The following is a 22,643-nucleotide window of genomic DNA, read 5'->3' as shown; positions in this document are numbered from 1 at the left end:
AGATATCTGCTCTTCTACTCTGAGGGGTCCTCTGTCCCTCTCAGCTCTGATGTGATCTCCCTCTCACAGTGATGGCAGAGGTCCTCACAGGAAAATGAGGACATCAAAGTATCCCAACAGTTACATATAAATATTCTATCTGATCCTACAGAGCTAAGCCTTGCAGAGTAACCTGCTCATTTCTTACCGTCACCAGCAATTTCAAAAATATATGTTATTTTTCATTTTTAACGTAGCTCTTTCAGTGGACCTTGTAAAAGAGAAAAACACAAATATGTAGGTTTTAGGACACTCAAGTTTATGTAGTAGTTTCAGGGGTGGGAAAAAAAATTCTCAGAGTTCTCCTTCAGTGGATTCTATGGGATTTTGCAATTTATAGCAGATTCTTCCCTGGAGAGGACTTTGCATCAGACCCAGATTGTCACTGCCCTCACTGAAGGTCAGTATGAAAAGTCCTTTTGAGTGAATTTCCAAGCTCTTTTCTGGTGAAATCACCAAAGAGCCAAAGACAAATACTAAACATCAACTAAGTACCAAAGAACAGCACTAACTTTAAACCAGGTTTCCATCATCCCCAGACACTACTGGGAGTACAGTGAGCTTAACATACTAGGTGGTAGACACAGACAGATGATTAAATAGTCATATTGATTCTTCCAAAATAAACCCCTTTGCTTCCCACAGAACCAGAACACCTACACTGCCTGACTCCAGGTTTGACTTAGCTGTTCCTGCTGCTCCAAATTCAAACAGTGAAGGAGCTGACACAAACCTCAGATGCAGTAAAATGTTGGCTCCTTCTCCCATAGCAAAAAAAAAAAGAAAAAAAAAAAAGGACAAAATTCCCCCCCCAAAACTACCCAATTCCCATGTTCCTGAATTTCTGTAGGTGATTTGTTGGTGACATTTTTCATCTTGACAGCACATTCAGGAAATGTGACAAATTTAGGCAACAGTCTTGCACTGAAAAATGTTCCAGTGAACTTTTCCCAGTGAAGCTGCAATGAATTTGCTTAGCAAAAAACAAAAGGTTTTTCCTCAGCTTAGCTTCCAGTTACTTTGATACATGATGTTTCAAGTAGTTTTAAAAAATGGAGGCAGCATGAGTTTTGTATTAGTTTTTAAAGCTCAGATAATCTTTCAAGGTGCTGTGCCATTTCTCACTCCTAGGTCTGAAAGAGGACTGTGGGCTTTTGCAGTCCCAAGGCATCGCCACTACCCCCTTCCACAGAGCCCAGTTTCCCAAAGCATCCTCTCAATTTGTGACAACAGCCCAGTATGTGACATCATCTGGTTCTGCAATTGCAGAATTGCTCCATAATGCAATTTTGTGATTGTCAGATGCTGGAGCTGTGGCCGAGCAAGCTGGGGGACCTATCTGCTGCTTTCAGAGATGAGTCAATCAGTCCTGGGGAGGTCTCATATGTCTGAAATGAAGCCACAAACCCTGTCACAAAAACGAAATAAAAGCTTTGGCAAGCTGTGAACGATTGGAGTGAATGATGCCCTGGGAGGGTCACAGACAACACAGCTGGGCTCGGCGGAGCGGCTGGACACGATACCTGGGGTATTTTATGGATTATTATTCTAAACAGAAAATACAAGCTGGTGTGTTTGTGTTGAATGCAGAGGAAGAAGGTGAGGAACTGCACATTGAGATAGGTGTTCAGGACACTGTTAGCCACCTGCACTCACAGCCTTAGCAGCCAAGGGCCTTTTAAGCCTCTTCTGCTTTTATAACCTCTCTCTACCTCATGAATGGAAATGCAACACCAAAACTCTCAAGGTCACCTTTTGGTGAGTGAGTGTTCAGCTTTACAACTATATTTCCTTCATCCATGGGGCTTCAACAAGGACTGCAGTGTAAATACACTTTCTGAGACATGTTCTTATTTGGGTGCATGACCCCATTACCATGAATTATTATAGCAAACTTTCTTTGTATTCGTAACCAGAGACTTCTGAGATCAACAACAAAACTACAGCTTCAAGATTCTTTCAAAGCCCCCTGGATATTTCCAATTTATATAAGCTGCTCTTATGCTCTGCATACAAGGGTCTCACTGCAAGCATAAAGTCTTTGGGGTTGTTCTAGCAGCTCTAAATTGGAAGATGGTTTTGGCTGGGCCAGAAATACACAAACCCATTTTTTGTTGTGGTGGAATTTGTTCTCACAACAAAATCAGAAAGGAAAAAATTAAAAATCAACTGCCATAGCAAATGGGTACAAAAATTGTTTTGGATGCTACATTCAGTGAGAAACAGAAACCAAACTGCAGTAGGATAACATACATATTTTATCATATGCCACTGAACTACCAAGGCCCATCCCCAGTCTGGAACAGAACAAAAAGCATACAAAGGAGAATTTTACACTAACAGTGTTCTCCTAGGAGATAAATGTTACACAAACATCATAAAAACCTAACTCTATACTCAAGAAGCAAAGTGTTTCTTGAAATGGGATTGCTAGCATGTCCAAAACTAAACTAGTTTGTATTTTTAGGGACTTCACATTGCAAAAATGACTCTTCAGTCTGATGAGGTAGATTAACAACAGATCTATTAGTTTCTTCACTACTCATGAAACAACGAGGATGCTGAGCTGTAAATACTGTGCCTGTGGGAACAGTTTGTTTATTCTTGCTAAGTATGAGAAATTCTAGAGGAACGACTTGTAAATAGAAATTTTAGATGATTTAAAATTAGAAGAGTGGAACCATTGTTTCAAAATTGAACACTTACAATTCATTCAGGGGAAATTAGGACTTGTGTTTCTAAGAGCTTCAGGCACATTGGACAATTGCTGGCCTTAGATCTTCAATGAAATGCAGAGTTAGTTCAGCTCTTCCAACCTCTCTTCTTAAATTTGCATCCACAATTCCTAAACCTTTAACTACATACTGCAAAATGCAAATAAGCTAGGAAATGTTCATCTGTGATCAGCACCTAATGATTTGAGTGACCTGAATTTGGAGAATATTCATGTGAGCATAACAATTAGACATGGAAAAGACCTGAGGCTGTCTTCTATTACCTAGTTAGTTCAGCACTGAGCCTAGACTGATTATTTTTGACCTATCTCATTTTGCAAAGATCTGTGTGAAGAATTTTCCACTCCTTCTCTTGAGAGGCTTTCCCAATAAAGCAGATCTTGCTTTTAAATATATTTGTCTTGATAACCTGTATCCACTTTTTGACAGTCTACTTCATTTTAATACGAGGCACACATTGCCTTGCTTTACAGAACGGTGTGTTCAGCTTTATCAAGTATTTATGGACAGTCCACTGGCACTTAAGCTTTTGTTTGGTTGTATTGTTCTCTATGTGCCCTTCTCTTCAGCACTTCAGAACCACAAGGGCATTTCTCAGGTATCTCCTGTACAAGTTTGGTCCTCCAGAAAATGTACAAGAAATGAGGAATTTTACTAGAAATAGCCTCTGAAATCCCCACTAGACTGCACAGATGGCCAGAAATGATGATTGGAAGCATTCATACATATTTCAGAGTAATACACTGGAAAAAAGATAAAATGTAAGAGGAAAAGGAACAAGAACTCTCAAACTCAAGATGCACTTTGGCTAAAACTAGGTTGGTATTTCCCCTAAACATCCATCATACAATCTGACTGACAACATAACACTTGAATTAAGCAGATGCAAGTGAAGTATTGTTAAACAGGACTCTCAAGAACAGAGACTGCTACAGTTTGATTATGTATCTTATCTCTAGCCAGATTATTAAATATATGAACAAAACAATTCTGCTAGATATGTATATCTAGCATATATATGTATTTACATTGATATGTAGCATATATATGTATTTACATATATCCAGCAGGACATATGTAAATACATAGTGAATTGGAAAATGCAAACAGTTAATCCAGACTCTAGGGCTGGACCTTAATGCCCAGGCAACACTGTGGCTGACATCATGCATAAACAATAAAAACTAGGGCACTTGCTGTAGCTCATCCAACATGTAGGTTTTGTTTTAAAGGATGCACTAGTTCAGTGTTAACATTTCTACTTATTAAAAACATGCAAAACCTCACAGATTTAGCAAAAGTGGGAAAAGAAGCCACACCCAGAAAATGCATGGAGAAACAGGGAGAAATCTAAATATAGCTATTTCATCATAAAGATTTTATTGGTGCCAGTTAAGAATGATTTTCTCACTCGTATCTTCAGCAGATTTGTGCCAATTTTGCAATTTTACATCCCCTCCTGTCAGTACATCAGACATTCCCCTCCCTTTGGAATACACCCAAAGAAAATGCATTCCAACCTCAGGCTTGGATAAGCCATGGCTGTAAGCCAGGGCTTCTGCACTGAATTCCCTGTTTTTTTCCAAATCTCTCTGCATATGCCCTGCCAAGTCATTGTCTCCAGAAACAAGAAGAAGCTAATAAAGCTCTGTTGGTATATTCAATACAGTTCAGCACTCTCTGCTGAAGCTCCTGTTTCACTAGCCTGAAATCCTATGTTCCAGTGCATGCTGAGATGTTAAAGTTTTGGAGAGATGCTACTGGAGAAGATCATTTGGTGAAGAGCACAGTGCAGGTAACTTGTAAACTTGCACAGAATCTCAGAAGCTGCCTGTGAAGACAGGGCAGATTTGCAGGATCAGGGCCTTATATTCTGAAGGGATGGTCTGGAGTGGTTCTTTGCCAGTCTAACTGGTTGGGCTTTACTAAAATTGCTCCTGACATATCAGTGGCAGGGAAAAGAAAAAAATGGCCTTTGAAGATGCAAGTGACATTTCCCATGGCTTCTTTAGCTGCAAGGACTTCCGATAATACCACTGTGCAGAGAAGGGTAGTCTCTGCTAGGTTGAAAGTAACCTATTTTATTTAAAATTTTCAACTCTGATGTTTAGTAAAAGCCAAGTGGCCTCCATTATCTACACAAAAATAGCCTGGTAGGTACTCAGGGCTGTCTTTTCTAGTATCTCTGCATACTCTTTAGCCCTAGGTATGTTCCTCATGCATTAGCTGAACAGGATTCTCACAACCACTCCTCAGTCTGTGGTACACTCCACATTTAACATTGTTGTGCACTCACTCACTGAACCATTTTTAAACTCAGTTTCCTGCTGAGAGCTAAATGCACTGTTTGTATTCTAATCTTTGTACCTACTGCAGCTAAAGTGTAGCAGTTCCACAGCTAGAAGGCAACAGCTAAAGCGGGGGAAATGTAATTAAGAAGAATAAAAAAAATGATTGATAGAAAATACAGCACATTGCTCTAGACATATTAATTTAGTGGTATCTGAGTGACTTGAACAACTAATTTATTAAAATTACCTGGAAGCATCTTATGATTACCCCAACATAAGCACTCTTTAATTTGCTTCTGCCTCTATTCTTGGCAAGACAGTCCATGCTTTGCATGCTTAATATACAAGATGCATGAAAACCAATTAATGTTGTTGACCTATACAAATAGGATAACACCAGTGGGCTTGATCACTGCCAGACAAGTGAAGATAACTGGTAAATGAAGGACTTGGTCCTAATTTGTGAAGCCAGTCAGAATTAATAGATGCTGAACTCTCCTTGGCTTCCATGGGAGGTTTAGTATCCTGTGCCACACTGAGATGGTACAACCTATCAAAGTTTGGACATTCACAAGCTCGTTACCTGCAGTAACCAGAAGATGAACTCATAGAATGGAGAGGTGGCTATAATGGGAGAAATACCACATACTTCCATACAAGGCTCCTGCCCTGTTTGCCCTCCCAAAGCTCCCCCTGTGTGACAAGCTCCTGACTCCTACAGCAGAGCTTATGCCATGCCACAGGCTCTTTCAGGCTGTTCCCTCAGAGCACTTTTAGCCACAAGTCAGTCTCCTTCCCAGGGGGAAAATATTTCAGAGGCTTGTTCAGGAAACACAGACAAAGCCTTGATTTCTCACTTCACCAGTAAATACTTTGCTTATTATTGGCCTGACTCTCAAGGTCTGGGGAGCTTTCCATGGTGGCTTAACTATATCTAGCTCATCACATAGCTCCCATGTGCTTGCTCAGAGGTGTTAGCAGAGTGAGATCCCTGAAGAAGTCTGAACTAGTTCATCCAGAATAACATATAAAAGAGGTTTCTTTTATAAAAACACAAGTCTAATAGTTGAAGACATCAAACATATGTTCAAAATCACTTTAGAGAACTTATTTTGTTGGAATATTAAAGAAGGTTTTGTTCAATGTTCCTGAGCAGAAAATGGTGATAAAAGTGGAAACCGATAAGCAGGACATGTCCAAGGGGCAGCAGATGAGACCCAACCTGACAGGTGCAGTGCTGTTCCACTGCACTCAAATCTGCAGAACATTTAGCTCTGTTCTGACTGTTGGGAAAATGACTGTGATACTTCGGTTGTCCAGGAGAGAGACCTACTGGGAAATAAGAGGAAAAGCCTCAGAGATGCACTACATCCTGGCAGAAACTCTTGATCCAGAGTAGTCTTTTGCTACTGTGCCCAGCTGCCATGGCCATGTTTCAATGGATAAAAGATGTTTTTTATCTCCTCAGGTTTCTGGTAGGTGATCAAGCAGTACCTCCTCCCTGGAACTACACTGTCACTTGAATCTGCTAATCAAGGCTTCACATGAAGGCCATGTACTGTTTTGTCACCCCACAATGTCACAAAAAGAGAATGAAAATCACATCTGGCCCGTTTGGCCACTTGTCCCTTTTTCACTAACTGGTAACTGTTAAAAGCCCTCTCCTGGAATAACCAGCTGCTCCAGGCCATCTCATCCCCACCATTCACCAGTGATGTATGGTCTTGTAAGCTTTGGCCAGCCTGCATTACATCTGACAAAAACATGGGCACAGCTACCTGGTGATAAATGTCATGGGCCATAATTACTGAGGAAAAAAATATTTCATGGGGATGGAAAATGTTGTGCTGACCTCTCCTTTTAGTAGTTGTATCTCTGGTAAAAAGCTGCAATTCACAGAAAGCATGAGCCAAATTCAGCTATGGTGCTCCTTCAGCAAAGTGAGAGGGATTGCATCAAGGAATGATTTTGGCCCCTTGTGTGCCATCAAAATGTGACAGTGGTGCTGCTGAAACAACCCACTCCACTGCATAGCAACTGCTGTAGGTCAGTGAAAGTCCCCTCTTTTGGTTGTAGAGATGGTGGGGCACAGCCATAAAGCCTGAGGTTAGTGCCTCTTTCTGATTTTCCCTCAAGTTCATTTTCTAAATGAATATCCAGCATATGATGCTCTCAGCCCTGTGTCTCTTCTGACGATTAGTCTGCTGCCATTTCGGGCTACATGGACCTTCCCCGAGTTCATAATGGGAAAGATATTAATTATGTTCAGGGAAAATTGAGTTTCATGACTCCCAGAGGACCATGGTACAGTCTTCACGAAACAACTTCTTTCCACCTTTTTATGTCAAGTACAACAGACTCTGCATAAATGGTGCAAGACATTTTTATGAGTTACAACACGAGTGGAAAGGAACAGCAATTGTATCAAACTGCCTGTGTGCATTAACCTTGTTTCTGAGGAGCTAAAATTATTTTTGGAAGCAAAGTTAAAGATGATACTGCACAAAGAAGAGTCTGTCACTTGGTCTTCCTTCTCCTCTTTTGCCTGTATTTCCTTTTGACAGAGGTCATACCCCTGCCTACTTGAACACTGAAGAGGGTTCTAGATGGCGAATAAAATTTGCAAACCCTAAAGCTATGCACTTAAGTTCTTATCCCAAGGGACATTTTAAATAGGCACCAGAGAGAGAACCAAACCCACTGTACATTAAGTACACTGCACACTGATTTCATGAGGCAACTGGCACTGGAGCACGAGCCTTAGTTCCAAGAGATAACAATTTCTTATTGCTCTTATCATGACAGCATCCTTCAGAAAGACCATTTCTCTCCCAGAAATAAGTGAATTATCTTAAATTCATTAAGGACTAAATCAGAAATTGCTGTTGGATTTTCCTTGATTTGTGCTGCATACTGATAATCACTAAAATACATCTTTCTTCATCATGCACTTTCTATTGCTTGAAGCTCCTCTGTATGAGGACTTCCCCAAACAGCGTGATCTGGAAGCAGCAGCACAGATCCAGGGGGGAAAAAACCCCTAAGTTTGAATCCTTACCCTGCCACTGCAAAAAGGAAAAAGAGAAAAAAAAATCTCCCTCACTCTCTTACTTCAGAAGAATGGGAATCAATTGCCTTGCACATATACACACATAATTTCAAATAGGGTCAAGTAGCATACGTATAAGAATTAATTGCACATGCCTGTTTTCTCTGAAGTAAAGACACATTAAGGATGTGAAGACATTTCCAGACCCATCGGAACAATGTTCTTACGCCAGCAGCACTCCACTGGAATACAAAAGAACCTGTGGGTCTTGCTTTTTTAAATGTGTTTAGCACGACTGAAGAGCTCAGCACTGCTGCTGCGGCTGCCGAGTCCCTGTCAATCCCAGGGCCTGAGCACGGGGAATGTGAGGAGCACCTTGTCCAAGAGTCCTCTAACCTGATGCACACCAGAAGACACATTTGAATCCAAGTCCATCAGCAGCACCATTTATAATGGCAGAAGACAAAGGTGTGAGCAACCGAGCTTCGGCAGTGGTTGGCAGATAGGGAAAGGGGCAGCAAGGCAGGAATGGACATGGAAATTGCTGGTGTCAGGAGCAGAGCTGGGTTTGAGTATCCTCTCCTGCCCTCCTCCCTCCCTCCTGCTTTTTAGTCATTCCTCTCTAACTTCCTCTGAAGCAGTGTTTGAGAAAAGGGGAACAAAGAACACAACCTGCTCAGAATGAAGCCCTGAGTGCTGCTTCTCACACTGCTCCTGTTTTACCACAAAGAAACCGGAGGCAAAGCCCCACAGTTCACTCTTGGGTTCACCCCAAGGCCAAGTTTCTCTGTCTCAGTCTTCCTGCAAAGGGAAATTGTGAGTTATACGTGTAGGGACCTTGATGCTAGTTCAGAGTGCATTGTATGCTTGTTAGAAAGGCCAGACAACAACACACAATGTAAAGTTCCAGTTCTGCAAGAGTCAAGGGCTTCATACATCTTTAAAAATCTACCCTCGAATATTGTAGTAGCAATTTAAAACAAGAACACCTTCACAGATTCTTGAAAAGGCTGGATTCTAGCTTCAGTAAATTCTTATTCTTGATTACATGCTGCTTAATTGAGAGCAGTGTGTGATTTCTCATCAGCATAAATAATCTGCTATAATACCTGTGCAGGCTGTAAAAACCACTGTCAAATTGAAACACTGCTTTCCCCTTTCTGTCCATTTGATCATACATTCCATTTTGGATTTCTCTGTTTTCTATAAGAAGTCTTTTGAGCTCAAGATCACGGAGACAATCTGGCAATAAAAAAAAAAAAATCAAGCAGCAATACAGAGAGCTGGGAATTTATTGTATCAGGGTTTATTTTTTAAAATATAGGCTTCTCCTGATAAACTAATATTGTCATCTGTTCTGGTGGCAGAGCATACTGCAAACAACAATCTTCCCCTAGAGGAAAAATGTCAGATTGTGATTTATGAACAGGGAGCCACTAAAGAGTATGATTTCACCCTAAATTAGTAATTTATCAAGTAAAGAACAACAAGCAAATAGCTGAATATTGGTGTCTTAAAGGGTCAATAGACTTCTCACTAACTTTTGCTTCAAGCACAAATAACCAGAGACTCCTCCAAGGGAAAGCTGTTCTAGTGGATGCCCTGGAAAATGAAAGCATTTAGGTCTAAGTGTTGAGGAAAGCATTCTCAACACGACCTTTGAGTGTCCACGTGGGTTCAGAGAAGCCCCACAAAAGGAGACTGCACAAAGCTGGTAATGTAGCACCTCCTCTGAAATGTGATAGTATAAATCAAGAGGAGGTAGTGGGGAGAAGGGGGAGAAGGAAGACAAAATCAAGCCATCCAAAAGGGTGAGGGTTTGTTTGCAACATTAATTAACTGTCTGAAATGAAGCAGTTGATTTCCATGTACAATGGATTATGAATTATTGGAAATCACTATGACATGAGTCGACAGAGCAATTGGTTTGTAAAATCCTCTTACAGGCCAGGGAAATGAGTTTCTAGAGATCCATCTGGGAGGAGGTTCCCTCTACCTCTGATCAATTTTGGCAGGAAACATATACTATCAATGCCTAAAGGCATGACCATGGATGCAAAGCCATTCAGCTGGCATTTCAAGCAAACCAAGGAAGATCAAACTGTAATTCCCTACTCGCTCCCTCAGACATCTTTTCTCCAGGTCCCCTGGCCTTCACTCCCAAGAATTTCAATGATTCGTACTTTTGTTGACTTAGGAGCTGCAGAGTGCTCAAATTCACACTCTCTCAATCTTACAGAATGAAGTATAAGCTCTTTTTTCCAAATACCATGCTGCAGATATAAATGCCTGGATCTGGGTCCATAATTTCCACAAAATTAGGCAATTAAAATTTTACTTGCGGCAGTTTAAGTGCATCCGTAAAACTGCTACTAGAAGTGTCAATAGAACAATTTATGGTTCCGTGCTTTTAGATCTGGACTATTAGAAGATTTCATGGTGCATCAATCCATGACTGCCATGAAAAATGAGTATTTATTTTACTGGTTAGATGTCAGCAATCTGTTCCTTGATATGGCACAGCTGGATTTAATAATGAATGAAGAACTTCATTTCTTAACTATTGCAAAAAATTTCTTGCCCATCCAAGAACTGATTCAGATTTCTAATGAAGCAATTCCACTGTCTCCTGTCCATTTGTATAGGTCTGTATCTTTTTCTGAGCTGCTTAAATAACAATAACCAAGCCAATAATCAGAAGAAGCAGAAGAAGGTTCTCCAAGCTTCAAGTACTCATCATGTAGAAGGGTATTGGATACACTAGTTTTCTAATAAAGTTTTGTGGAGCTTTTTTCTCAGCCTTTGTAAAGATGCCAAAACATCCTTGAGTAATGATATGGTCTCTGCACTTTTGAACTGCAGAGAACAAATGCAGTGGTAACCAGGGATGTGAAGAAGTGAAGAAAATTGGTGTATCACAGGAAATTTAGTGAGAAACACCCAAGGTCTACCACCTAGATCAGTGTCAATGGTAAATGTTTAATTCTGATCATGAAGAGTACTGGAAAGAAAGCCTTTTCCCATTTCCACTGTAGCTTGCTTGAACACTCACAACATCTGCAAATGTTGTATTTTGGCTTTGTGAGAAATAAGCCAGTTGGCTTATTCAATAGAGTCAGCTCACAGGTCAAGTGCTCTCAGTGGCTTTGGCCTTAATGATCACAGTATATATGCCTTGAAAAAAAAAAATGAAGAATTATTACTTAATCTACTTGGATAATGTGGGTTTTTCTTCTTTATATATCTTGTTGGTTAAAGAAAGGCAGTGAAGAGGACAAGGTTGCAGCTGAACTTTATGTTGGATTATCAACTGTCCACCATTCCTCACACCAGAAGCATTTCCCAGGTTGGAGAAGCAAGTCTCCTGTGTGCCAGTGGCATCCTCTCCTTTGTTTAAATTTTAGCACAAGAACTGAGTCTGAAACAACCTAAATTCACATTCAGGGAAAACAGACTGGGACAATCAACATCAGCAGGAGAGGCCAGGATGCAGCTCTGACACAAGTAACCTGATTACAAATTTATCCTGGATAGCAGACAGGCAGCCTAGAGAACCCTCTGCAAAAGCTTGCTCTAACATGCTTGCAACAATTGCCTGAAACAACTGCAATTGTGCAGCACAAAAGATGCTCTGATACATTAAACACAAGCCCAGAAAAGCCAGCCCGTTAACGATCAGTGTCCGCACACAAGTACAAAAGGAGAGAAGCAGTTATTTCATTTTGCTGTCCTTGGAAAAGAAAGCCAAGAAAGGCCACAGCCCGAGTGTTTACAAGGGCTAAAGTCCTGTAAGCAGCCCGGGGGTTTGCAGCAGTTGTGAGGGCTGTGGTGAGTGGCCTGGTCCCCTTGGGCAACTCGACAAAGCAGAGGGGTCAGTGCCAAGGCCAAAGAGCTGATTAATGTGAGATGGTCTATCTCAACCACAAACTCTGGCAGCTCACAACTCGGTGCTGACATACTTCAATCAAAGCATGTCTGCAGCTGAACTTAATAACGAGCCAGCCTATCAAGTGGTGGGCACTAAGCAATTCCACATCACCCCAAGAATTTTAAAACAGCAGTGACTTGCTGCAGGACTGCGGAGAGTGACCTGTCTGTCACAGGCAGTTGTTGTATCCGAGGCTGACATAGATGTCAGGATTGCTGCTCCCCTCCAGGAGCACTGCTGTGATGCTGTAAAATGGAGAGGGCCACCTGGGATCACTGCCCTACACAAGCCATCCAGAATCTGTCCTACACAATCTTTTCTGCATTTTCCCAGCAATGACATTTCATCACTTGTGAATGAAATAAGTTCTTTTCCAGTGGAATTGCTTCTTTTTCTGTCAGCCAGAGGTCAGACAGTCTGCTTAATGGTAAAGTGAAAAAAAAAAAATGACCCCTTCTTTTTATTCTACCTTATTTCTTTCAAAGAAATATTTAATTTCTTTCAAGAAACATGGTAATTGTTTTAATTTGACTACCTAAATGTATTTTCTTAGGAAAACATAGCTGTTTGGGGAATGGTTGCAGCCCCCTGGATTCCTGTGGAAAGCACTTAAGTCAACAAAGTTTAAACCACTTCATACCACACTGCTCTGTACTATCAAACTGTTATTTTTGACATACAATGTGTGTTTCAAAAGAACAGGTTATTTCCTGGAGGGTGGCAGAGAGCATACACATACCCCTCGGAACCCTCTGGAGTCAAACACTTTAACATATATTGAGGCTGCCAAGAGTATGGGAAAAATCCAGTAAGTTTCACATTTAAAGTGGGTTTATCTGACAAAAGTCATGGGAATTGATTTACTCTGCCACAAGAAACAGCTCCAGCTTCTCTACCCTTTTAATAATGCCTTTGGAGAGCCCTGATGGACAGTGGAGGTCAACAGTGTAAGGAACAGCCCACAGCTCACTAGCAGAGGACATATCATCACACTGAAAGCATCATTTTTGTAGCAACTTCCACATGTATTTTCTTGTCCCATCCCATTCAGCCTCCCAGGGTAACAGATCACCATAAAATCCCAATGTCCAAAAATCTTTGCTGAGGGCTTCAGGTTTGATCCAAGTAGCAAGAGGTATCTAAACTCACAGCCTCAAAAGAGACATCTCAGCGTCATGAAGTACATGCAAGTTGAGGTTTTTAAGGTTAACAGAAATCTCTACTCGTATTAGAACTGCTCTGGTAATAGTTTTCACTTAGCCACAAAAGCAATTAGAAAAAGGGCAAGTGGAAAATAAAGCAAAGATGGATAGGTCTTACTGGATACAAAATACAGACTACTCAAAACCCAGTGACAGAACCCAAGCTGAAGGAAGAGTAAGGACAAAACTGGGGTACAAAAGGAGAAAAATCCACTATCAAGAGAAGGTAGACTGAGATAACTGTCTTGACATAAACAAAAAAATCACTTTTTAAAAGTATAAAATGCAAGTTGAAAAAAAAATAAAAAAAGCCAAAACAATAAAAATAATCCTACTCAACAGCTTCCCATGAACAGTGACCTACAGAACAAATTAACACAGAAATCTGCATTCAGCAGCTTGTTGCCAAAGACCTACTCCTTACTCCCTGGAGCACACAGCCCTCCCAGAGCCATTTGCAGTAATGAATGGGTCAGATTTGCTATGAAAAGAGACCTAGGAATAGGGCAAGCTTTTCACCAGAGAGCTCTCTTGTAAAGCCCCTGCATACACAAAACAGCTTGAATGCCTGGAGAATGTCATGCTGTTGTTGCTGCCTGAGACAAAGCATTGTGGAAAGCCTAATTTGTATGTCAATCAGTCATAGAACTAATATTTACCCTGACTAAATTATAATTTTACAGGAAGAAGGAGATCTTATTTAACCCAAACAGGCAAGCCTGTTCTCACACCACTCTTCCTTATTATAGAGTATCTGTTCCTGTACCCACCTTCTTGTATGACAGGAATTTTCCCCTTAATATTTTATACAGCAATTGACAAAGGTAGCTCATGGGTACTCAATTATAAAAGAGACACAAAATCAAATAAGGTGACAGTAAAGACTAGACAAGGGGAAAAAAAACAAACCCAAGAACAGCTAAGTGGTACAGAGAGATACAACTATAACAGCAATTATCTGGTGCTACTGAGGTTGCACTCCTTCTCCTGCACAGATTTATATGTCTGACATCTGGGATCTTACTGGCATTTGCCCACCAGTGTATATTCTATGGAAAGCACTTTGACATGCCAAACCCAACTGCAGTCTTTAACAACTTTCTGACACTTTCACAGGTTCTGAACAAGAGCACAAGGGATAAATCTACACAGCCCCTGTGAAACGGTCCTGAGGCTGTTCCTGGAGCTACACGGGAGCTGTCCCCTTTCCCCAAGGGGCTGCTCAGTGCCAGGCAAGGAGCTGCAGGGCTCCTTCAGACCAACAGCACACTCAGCGCTGGAAATGCATCTTCATTAACCCAGAGATGAACCAAGCACAGCCTGCAGGAGAAACAGAAGTGTCCTCTGGGCGCTGGAAAACTGCAAACGAGCACAGTCCTGCCTGTGATGGTGGGGGTCAGCTTCACCCAGGGCAGTGCACTGAGTCACTAAAAACGGCTGTGTTTGACCTGGGGAACAAAATAATGTGTTTGACCCGCCTGGAAACAATTTAGAAGGAAGTAAAAAACCTCAATACTCTTTGCAAAACTAGTTTAGGGTTGGGTTAAGGTATAAGGGCAGCAGAGGAACTCGCTGGCTGCTGGAATGCCAGAAGCCTTCAAGAATTAATATATGACGTGACATCACAGGGGTCCTGTTGGATTTTGTTCATGGCAAAATGTGGCCAACCTGACCATGGCTAAACCTGGGATTAGGATGTGTGTTGGGCATCAGAGGCAGAGGATATGGAGTGTGATTTTTGCATAATCCCTAAAGAGTTCCTTAATTAAGCGAGGGTGGCATCAGTGGAATCTAAGAGAAGGCATTTGGGGCAAATGGGGGTCACTCTACTACTTTTTTAATCTAGTATGATATCTATCAGGGGGTTTCAGAGAGAGGTAAGCAAGGCAAATATTCATATTGCATATTACTCAAATGTTTTAAAATTCAGAATAAGTATAGATTTTATGGCCTACACTTACTTTTCAGGAAATTCTGACTCATCCTTCTAAATTAAAAAAAAAAAAAAAAGGAAGCATTTGGGATTTCTACTCCTTGCATAACCATTACTGATATATAAATATAAAATTAGCTCCATAAATTAATAAATATATACATAAAATATCTATTTATATAGAGATAGTAATTTATGTTTCCCCTAGTTACGATGGGCTTTGAGGTGAAAATAAAGACTTGAACATAAAAAGTCTTGTGCAGCATAATTTTGGAAAACTTTGACATTATGGGTTGTGAAATCTATGGTCTGTAACTGATTAGGATTAGTGTTCTGACTCAGGAAAGGAATTACTGAAGTACACAATTTCTTGCAGTTGCTATAAGCACACACAGAAAGCACAGCAAAATGAGAACCATCCCTCCTGCCCTGAAACACAGGATGAACAAGATGACACTGCCCCAAGTGTTTTCAGAAAATCCAGCCTGAGCAGTGGAAGCTGCTTAGCACAGATACCAACAGCACAGGGTGGGAGTGGATTCAGAGTCAGTGACACCCCAGTGGAACTGGCAGCTGTGTAACTCCATGTCCTCTGCAGACCAAGCCAGGCACACTCTCATGCTCCTGAATAAAAGGGTGCAAAACTAATCAGGAAAATTTCAGTAAGTGCAGGAATCTGATGCTTCACCTGCTCTTTCCAGTGGGGCTCACAAACACAAATGATGCTTCAGTGACTCTTCCCTCTTTGAAAGGAAATGGAGTGGTTAGAGATTAACTTTCATCTTCCCACCACATCTAGGTAGGAAACAGAAGGAGAATATTAAGATCCTTTCTCTCAATAATGATCCTCTGCTCTAAGAAACCTTTTACTCCTTACAACTAAAAAATATGTGAAATCAGTGGAATTAGAGCAAAATCAGCTCCCCTTCAGAATGCAAATATCCTTATGAGCTGAGAACTCAGGCCCAGTACTGTGAATATATTTCATTTGAAATAGAAGGGACTTTTTATCAATACAGAAGAGAGGAATAAATCCCCAAATTGGGTCATGAAAGTGCACTTTGGACTTACCTTATTCTTAATGGAGAAGCCCATTCCTGCAGTTTTTAAGGAACTCTGCCAGGGGAATGACTCCAAAGGAGCTCTGATACAAGGAAAACTTACGCACCTCCAAGGTGTGGTGTGCTTTTCAGATAAGTATTTTTATTGCCTTTTTTTAAGTTACAGAAAATGTTCTCTCCAGAGGCAGAAAAGAAGATAAATGGTTTACATTATTCAAAGCAAAAAAAAATAAAAAAAAAATAAAAAAAAATATTCCTGTTCAATATAAGATCTCTAAAAATACCTGCCTTACCAGCACAGCCCACCTCAGAGAATGGATCAAATTTCTAGCATTGATAATTTTGCAGAGGTAATGTATTATCTCCTCCGTCAACTGCTTACCAACAGGAAAATAATCTGTGGGGAAAAACAGCATGAAAATACCAGAAACTCAAGTGCTGAATACTCCAAATAACAATCCTCAACAATTTTGTCAGCAGAAGGCGCCCAAGTAAAAAATCACTCTTCCTATCCCAGCTCTTAGTGGGACTGGCAGGCTTAGACATCCTCTTGCCTCTGACTCTGTTGCCTATTGCATTCTCATATTTCATCTAGAAATGTGTTAAGAAAAGTCAGATATGCTTATGCCAATAACCTGTTCCTGAGTCCAGCAAGTGTCTGCATTCTGCACTTAAGACTGAGAGCTTGTGAAACTCGTGTTGGTTAAACACAGGCAGAGGAAAATGACACGTTGTCTTTAAATGCTGTGATACTATTTAATATTATATTGTTTTCTATTAAGTGACTGTGAGGATTTCATTTGTAATGCATACCCCTGCTAAAAATAAGATTGCCTAGTTCACTCATAGTTCTCAACTTCCTATTAAAACAGGTCCTTATTAAAATTGTGTTAAATCTCCTTTCTGTTGGGAATTTTGGCATTTGTTTTCTTGTCAGATTTGAGTAACAAGCTGAAATGTAGCAATTTACAGCAAAATGAGATTTCAGAAATATTTTCTTTCAGGAGGATCAAACTGCTTTGTGTCCAGAGGGATTTTTCAATCTTCATTGCATGATAGCCAAAATAAAATGTTTGACACGAAAAGGTTCCAATGATTTCCCATAGCATTCTGATAAAACCTGATGCATTTTTGGGAAATGTTCCCATTTTGCCAAATCAGTAATATCAGATAGAAAAATGCATCAACCAGCAGCATTCAGCCACCTCTGAATTCAATTTTACTCATTCAATTGCTGTACTTGCTATTTTTTTCTCACTTTTTATTGACTGAACTTTGTTCATTGGATTTCAAAAGTGTTTTCCCAATAGTATCTTTAGAAAATACAAGAAAAAAGGTTCTCGGCTGGTGGAGGCTGGCAAAGGTCCAGCGAAGTCAAAGGGCCTCAGCTGAGGCACTGGCCCTTTGTGAGTGTTCACAGAGGCTTTTTATACACTGCAGAAATGCTGGGTTATGCAGAGAAGTCAGGAAACCTCACTGTGTCTCCAGTTTGCAAAGATTACAGATATTTTAGCAGCCACCAGTCATTTAAGGCTAATGGTACGGGGACAGTTTTGGATAAAGGAAAAGACTCAGTGGGCTTCAGATAACACTGATTGCTTTACTTGACCGTGCACTTTCCTCACTGCCCTGAGTGCAGCACTCAGTGTGCTTAGGAGAGCCAGAGGATGTATGCTCAGGAAGATAAGTACGTATCTGGAAACTATCCAAAGCACCTCCTGCTGCCTCTTGCTTTCATTTTCACTCGGGTTCTGAGCAGTTTGAAGAACTAAATATGCAGCATAAAGCTGGAGGAAAAACATTCTGTGGCAAAACCTGCCGGAGAGAACAGACTTTCTGCAAGGAAACTGGATATCCAAGAGAGGCCATCATCCTATCCATGGGGCTGTCTGAGTGTTTGATGAACACAGGAGGGACCCTGAGTGCAGCCTAGGGATCTGAAGTAATTCTCCTTCCTCCCAAATTATCTCAAACCTGCTGAAACCTTTCCATGTTGGATCTAGAGCAGAGGTTTGAACTGATGGCATTTCTGCATATATTTGCATTGCTCTTTCCTGTGGAAATTGGCCAACAGTCTCAAGGGCTTTCATCACCATGGCTTTTACCATAATCTTTAATTGCTTAATCTGCATGGAGTCTGTCATGGATAGCCATTGCCTATAGACAAAAATTTATTTGCCTCCACAGTATCCCAGACACATCCTGTTCCTCAGGAATCCACCCTCATTCCCTCACCTTTCTGTACTCCCTAAACAGATGAAAATCAGTCCATCTATACCAGCACACTAAAGAAGACATTATAGAAAAATACATGGGATCTAACGTGGTAGCTGGTCCTGATCCACCCCAAAAAGTAACTGATATCAGTAAAGAAAACTGATTCAGAAAACTGATCTTCATCTAAAATATATTGCTCCACCATGAGGCTGCTCCCTTGCATGAGAGTGGCCTTGGTTTAGGAATTCCCTAATAATGATGCTGCACTTTCCTGAGACTAAGGAAGGTTCATCCTACAGAGCTGCTTCATGTGTCAGATCTGGCTTAGCCAAATGAAAAGTTTTTTAGTTCCAAGAGAACTGAAAAATATTTCAGGGTATGTTTTTGAATTTTTAAGTTCAGAGGTTAAAAATGTCCACCAGATAGTAGTATCTGAATTATATTAAAGCATAACCTATTTTATAATTTAATTTCACCGAAAGTGAAGTTAAAGTCCTATTGATGAGCAAAAGAAACAGAAAAATTTGGCACTGCATAAGAAATACAGTCTGGAAATCAGAAAAAAGCAGGAATAAAGAAGGTGAAAGATAGGGAACAATACCAAACCCAAGAAAAGAGTATTGCATTGTAATCCAGTTCTTAATACATAGTCATGCCTCAGTGCACAGATGGCCATGAGCATTAAAAGAACATAGGACTCAAAAGCACAGGACCATATTTTCCTATTCCCCCTCAAAAATAAAGGAAAAGAAAAAAAGAAAAATCTTGTTTGAGACTACAGGAGATCTAGCTCTGCCAGAGCAGATACAAACACATCTGAGGGACTGGCATCAATGGGAAGATGAGAAATATTAGACAAATTTCTCACAGAGCTTTTTGGAGTGGAGGAGATCATACTCCTGAATACCTCAAGCATAGGAAGCTATTCACTGGGAGAAACTGAGCTGCAGCTCACAGTACAGAGATTTGATCAGCAGCCCCTTGAAATCAATGTAAAAACCCGACTGTTGGCAAGAGCGCTCAGACCAGACTGCACTTCCCACAAGGCAGTAAGTGCCCCTCTATTCAGTTCAGCCTGTATGGAGAGACAGAGCTTAAAATAGGGCTCTGCAATAAACAATTTAAGGAAAAGACTTGCAAAAATGCCATTCTGAAGGACGGTAAACATGGACAATTCACCATAAAGCTTTGTAACAGCTGCTCTGCCCTGGGATGACAAATGCTACCACCTGAGAGATGCAGAGAGAGAAATCAAATATGTCAACTGTTTTTACTGTGCAATGTTGCCTTCCAATCTTTGAAAAATATCAGATATTAAGAGAAATATGTGGGGAGAATGTGAATAGGCATTCAGAAATGGAATTATCCAGAGAAAATGTTGAAGGTATTTTAAAATATCCTGAGAGGTGTGCTACCCTCACAGAGCAAGGAAAGGAGAAAGAAAAATTAAAGCTAATAGAAAACTTGTTTGGTGTTCCTATGACGTTGTAAAATAAAATATAACATGTAGGAAAGCGAATGTCAGAGTATGATACCTGATTGCTGCCAGACCTTGCACCTAAACGTTAAGTTTGCAGGTGCTCTAAAAACAACAGATACGAGGGATGCATTTAGAAATGCAGGAAAAGGGAGGGAAATAAAAGAAAAAAACACTTGAGCACATTTTCAGAAATGGTACAGGAGCCTGATGAATAAACCTCTTGTGTAAATGTCATTTAGTACTGGTCAACATGTTACCATCTTCCTTTCTTTTCCTCCATGTTAAATGAACTCGTGTTTTTTTCACTCCATTCCCCATTGCTGTAAGGGAACACTGCAGAGCTAGACTGTAGCTGCACCTCATTTTTAGCATCTAAGGAGGTGAGTATTTCCTCCCTATTTCTCTCAGTTCACCTAGATATAAGAGGTATAGCCACATATAGCATCCAAATGCCCACTTAAAAACCCCTCCGTACAGTAACGCTGAAATGGTATTTTTGTACAAAAATATTATCTATATTATACATTTATATTTATGTTTAAACATAAAATATATACTAGACTAAAACTTATTTCAGTGCTTAGATCTCTGTTGAGGCCATCCACATCTAGATGTTATTTGAATAATCATTTGATGTATAAGTAAAACTTTCTCAGTTACATATTCACGGGGATGATTTAGTTTTACATTTGCTTTTTTTAACATGAGATAATCACTCACGTGAGCCAGGATCTGTGCCTGTGCCTGATGCACAGGACCCTTCCCTCCTGTGGTGTCTGTGGAACTCATCCCTGGTGCAACGATGTCAGTGGAGATACACCAGGGGCAGCCTTGATGTGCTGCTCTGTCACTCTGTCTGGTGAGGCTGTGCATTGCCAGGCATCTATTTGTGACATGTTGTTATAATTCCAGAACTCAGGGAATTCAGCACAGTATTTTCAGACTCAGTCTGGCAAAACTGAGTCTGAAGAAACAACACACTGTGTTTTCTGAAGTTTTCATGAAGCCATGGCAGCAATTTGCCATCCACCCCTGTGCAGTGGTTTTGTTGGGGCAAGGTGATAGAATCTGTGTTTAATTTTTTGGGACAAACGAGGGAACTGTTGTTTGCTTTTTGGTGGTTGTTGTTTGTTTGTGTTTTTGTTTGTTTGTTTGTTTTTTAATTTGAGAATAAAGACTCCAAGATGAGACTAGCTGACCGAATGGATAATAAATAAAAACTTGCAAGTACATCTTCATAGCCCCTGTAGTAAGGGGCTGGTTTTCTGACACAGATCATGGTCACTGGCTGTTAATCTTTCTGCCCCCAAACTAAATCCCATATCCCCTGCCTGAGTAACTGAAGTTTCACTGTCTATCCAGTCAGACTCAGTACCTGTTGGATTAAGAACATTCAATATGTTGAATTGTTCCAAATCTACCTGCAGATTTCCCATTTCCAGAAGAAGGAACTAAAGCTTCACATCAGAGAGAAGAAAAATGTTCCTTCAAGTCTCAAACCTCTGCAGAAGAATAACTGAGGTAAACTCCAGCTTCTACCTGTGCAGGGTGGAAAGTGGCACAACCCTCGCTCATGTCTGATGGAGCTGCATAATGCATTTTGTGGTGTGCAAAGTTTAAAGCCCTTCAGACCATTTTGTATTTTATGATGCAGGTCTTTGCTGTACCAAAAAAAGCATCTGAGGTAATACAAAGTAATTCCTTTCTTGTTAGGCTACAGCAGAACCTTTCCCTACTCACTCTCTGCTCTTCAGCACACAGCAATTTACTTTTAGTTTGCCATTAGGGTAAAATATTTTCTTCCTCAGAATGGAGCACAGGAAATTTTTCTGTGACACAGGATGATGTTATCAAAGAAAAAGCTTTGTCACATGTTCTGTAAAGGACAATTTCTTTTACAGCCTGAAATACCACTTGCCTCTTGTGAAAGTGTTGGCAAATCCTGGACTCAAGAACTCTGAAATCAGCCTTTATCATTCTTAGGGGTTTTGATCTCAGCTAAAACCCAACCATGGAAATGGCAAATAATTAAAACCTCCCAGCTTTTGAGATTTGTTGCTATTGTTAATACTTTACTTTAGAGAAAAAACCTCATCAGTGCTTGGGAGCCAATGGTCAAGAGCAACATACTTCAAAATGATTAATTTAGAAAAAAGACTTACAGCATATAAGTCAGCATTATTGTACAGGTGTGTTTAGCAGATCCAGATTTTACTGCTTTCCTGGCTGCAAACACTGAATCACATCCATTTCTACCTTAAATGGCACCTATTCCAGAAAGGCAGCTCTCCCCACACTAAGAGCTGAAGATGAGCAGCATGTTTTTCTGCTTCGCTCATGTCAACAGAAGCATCTTTGAGAAGAGTCATTAGTAAATTATTTGCTTTATTGGTGAGGAGAGAAGCCTGTAACTGTTAATCACTGGGAAGTTTCCCTCCTCCTCAGCTACAGCACAGAATACCAAAAACTTCATACCCACTTAATATCTGTGAAAAAGCATGATCATTTCATGACAATACTGCTGAAATAACTTCTACAAGCAGAGACAGTTATTTCTGTTGCTTAGAATATTGTAAATATTAAGAAGCCAACCATTTAAATTAACAGAGTACTTGGTTTTCTGTTGCTGTTTATTTTACTGTATTCAAACAGCAAAATAACATTTCAAGGATCAGCACTTTATTATAAACTAATACCTTTCCTAGTAA

General features: G+C 40.4%; 1 protein-coding gene and 1 long non-coding RNA gene across 2 annotated transcripts in view; one reads left to right on the top strand and one right to left on the bottom strand.

Annotated features, from left to right (window-relative positions):
- VSTM2B (V-set and transmembrane domain containing 2B) overlaps positions 1–22,643 on the bottom strand; it is a 141,442-nt gene that overhangs the window by 62,295 nt on the left and 56,504 nt on the right. The window lies entirely within an intron of this gene.
- Positions 20,881–21,951, top strand: LOC116793501. Its single transcript, XR_004359506.1, has 3 exons — positions 20,881–20,993; positions 21,363–21,456; positions 21,837–21,951. It is a non-coding gene; the product is annotated as an uncharacterized LOC116793501 (long non-coding RNA).

Source organism: Chiroxiphia lanceolata, chromosome 13 (assembly GCF_009829145.1).
Source record: "Chiroxiphia lanceolata isolate bChiLan1 chromosome 13, bChiLan1.pri, whole genome shotgun sequence".
NCBI classification, from domain to species: Eukaryota; Metazoa; Chordata; class Aves; order Passeriformes; family Pipridae; genus Chiroxiphia; species Chiroxiphia lanceolata.
Note: the sequence above shows the minus strand (reverse complement) of the source record. Positions and strands in the feature narration are given on the sequence as shown.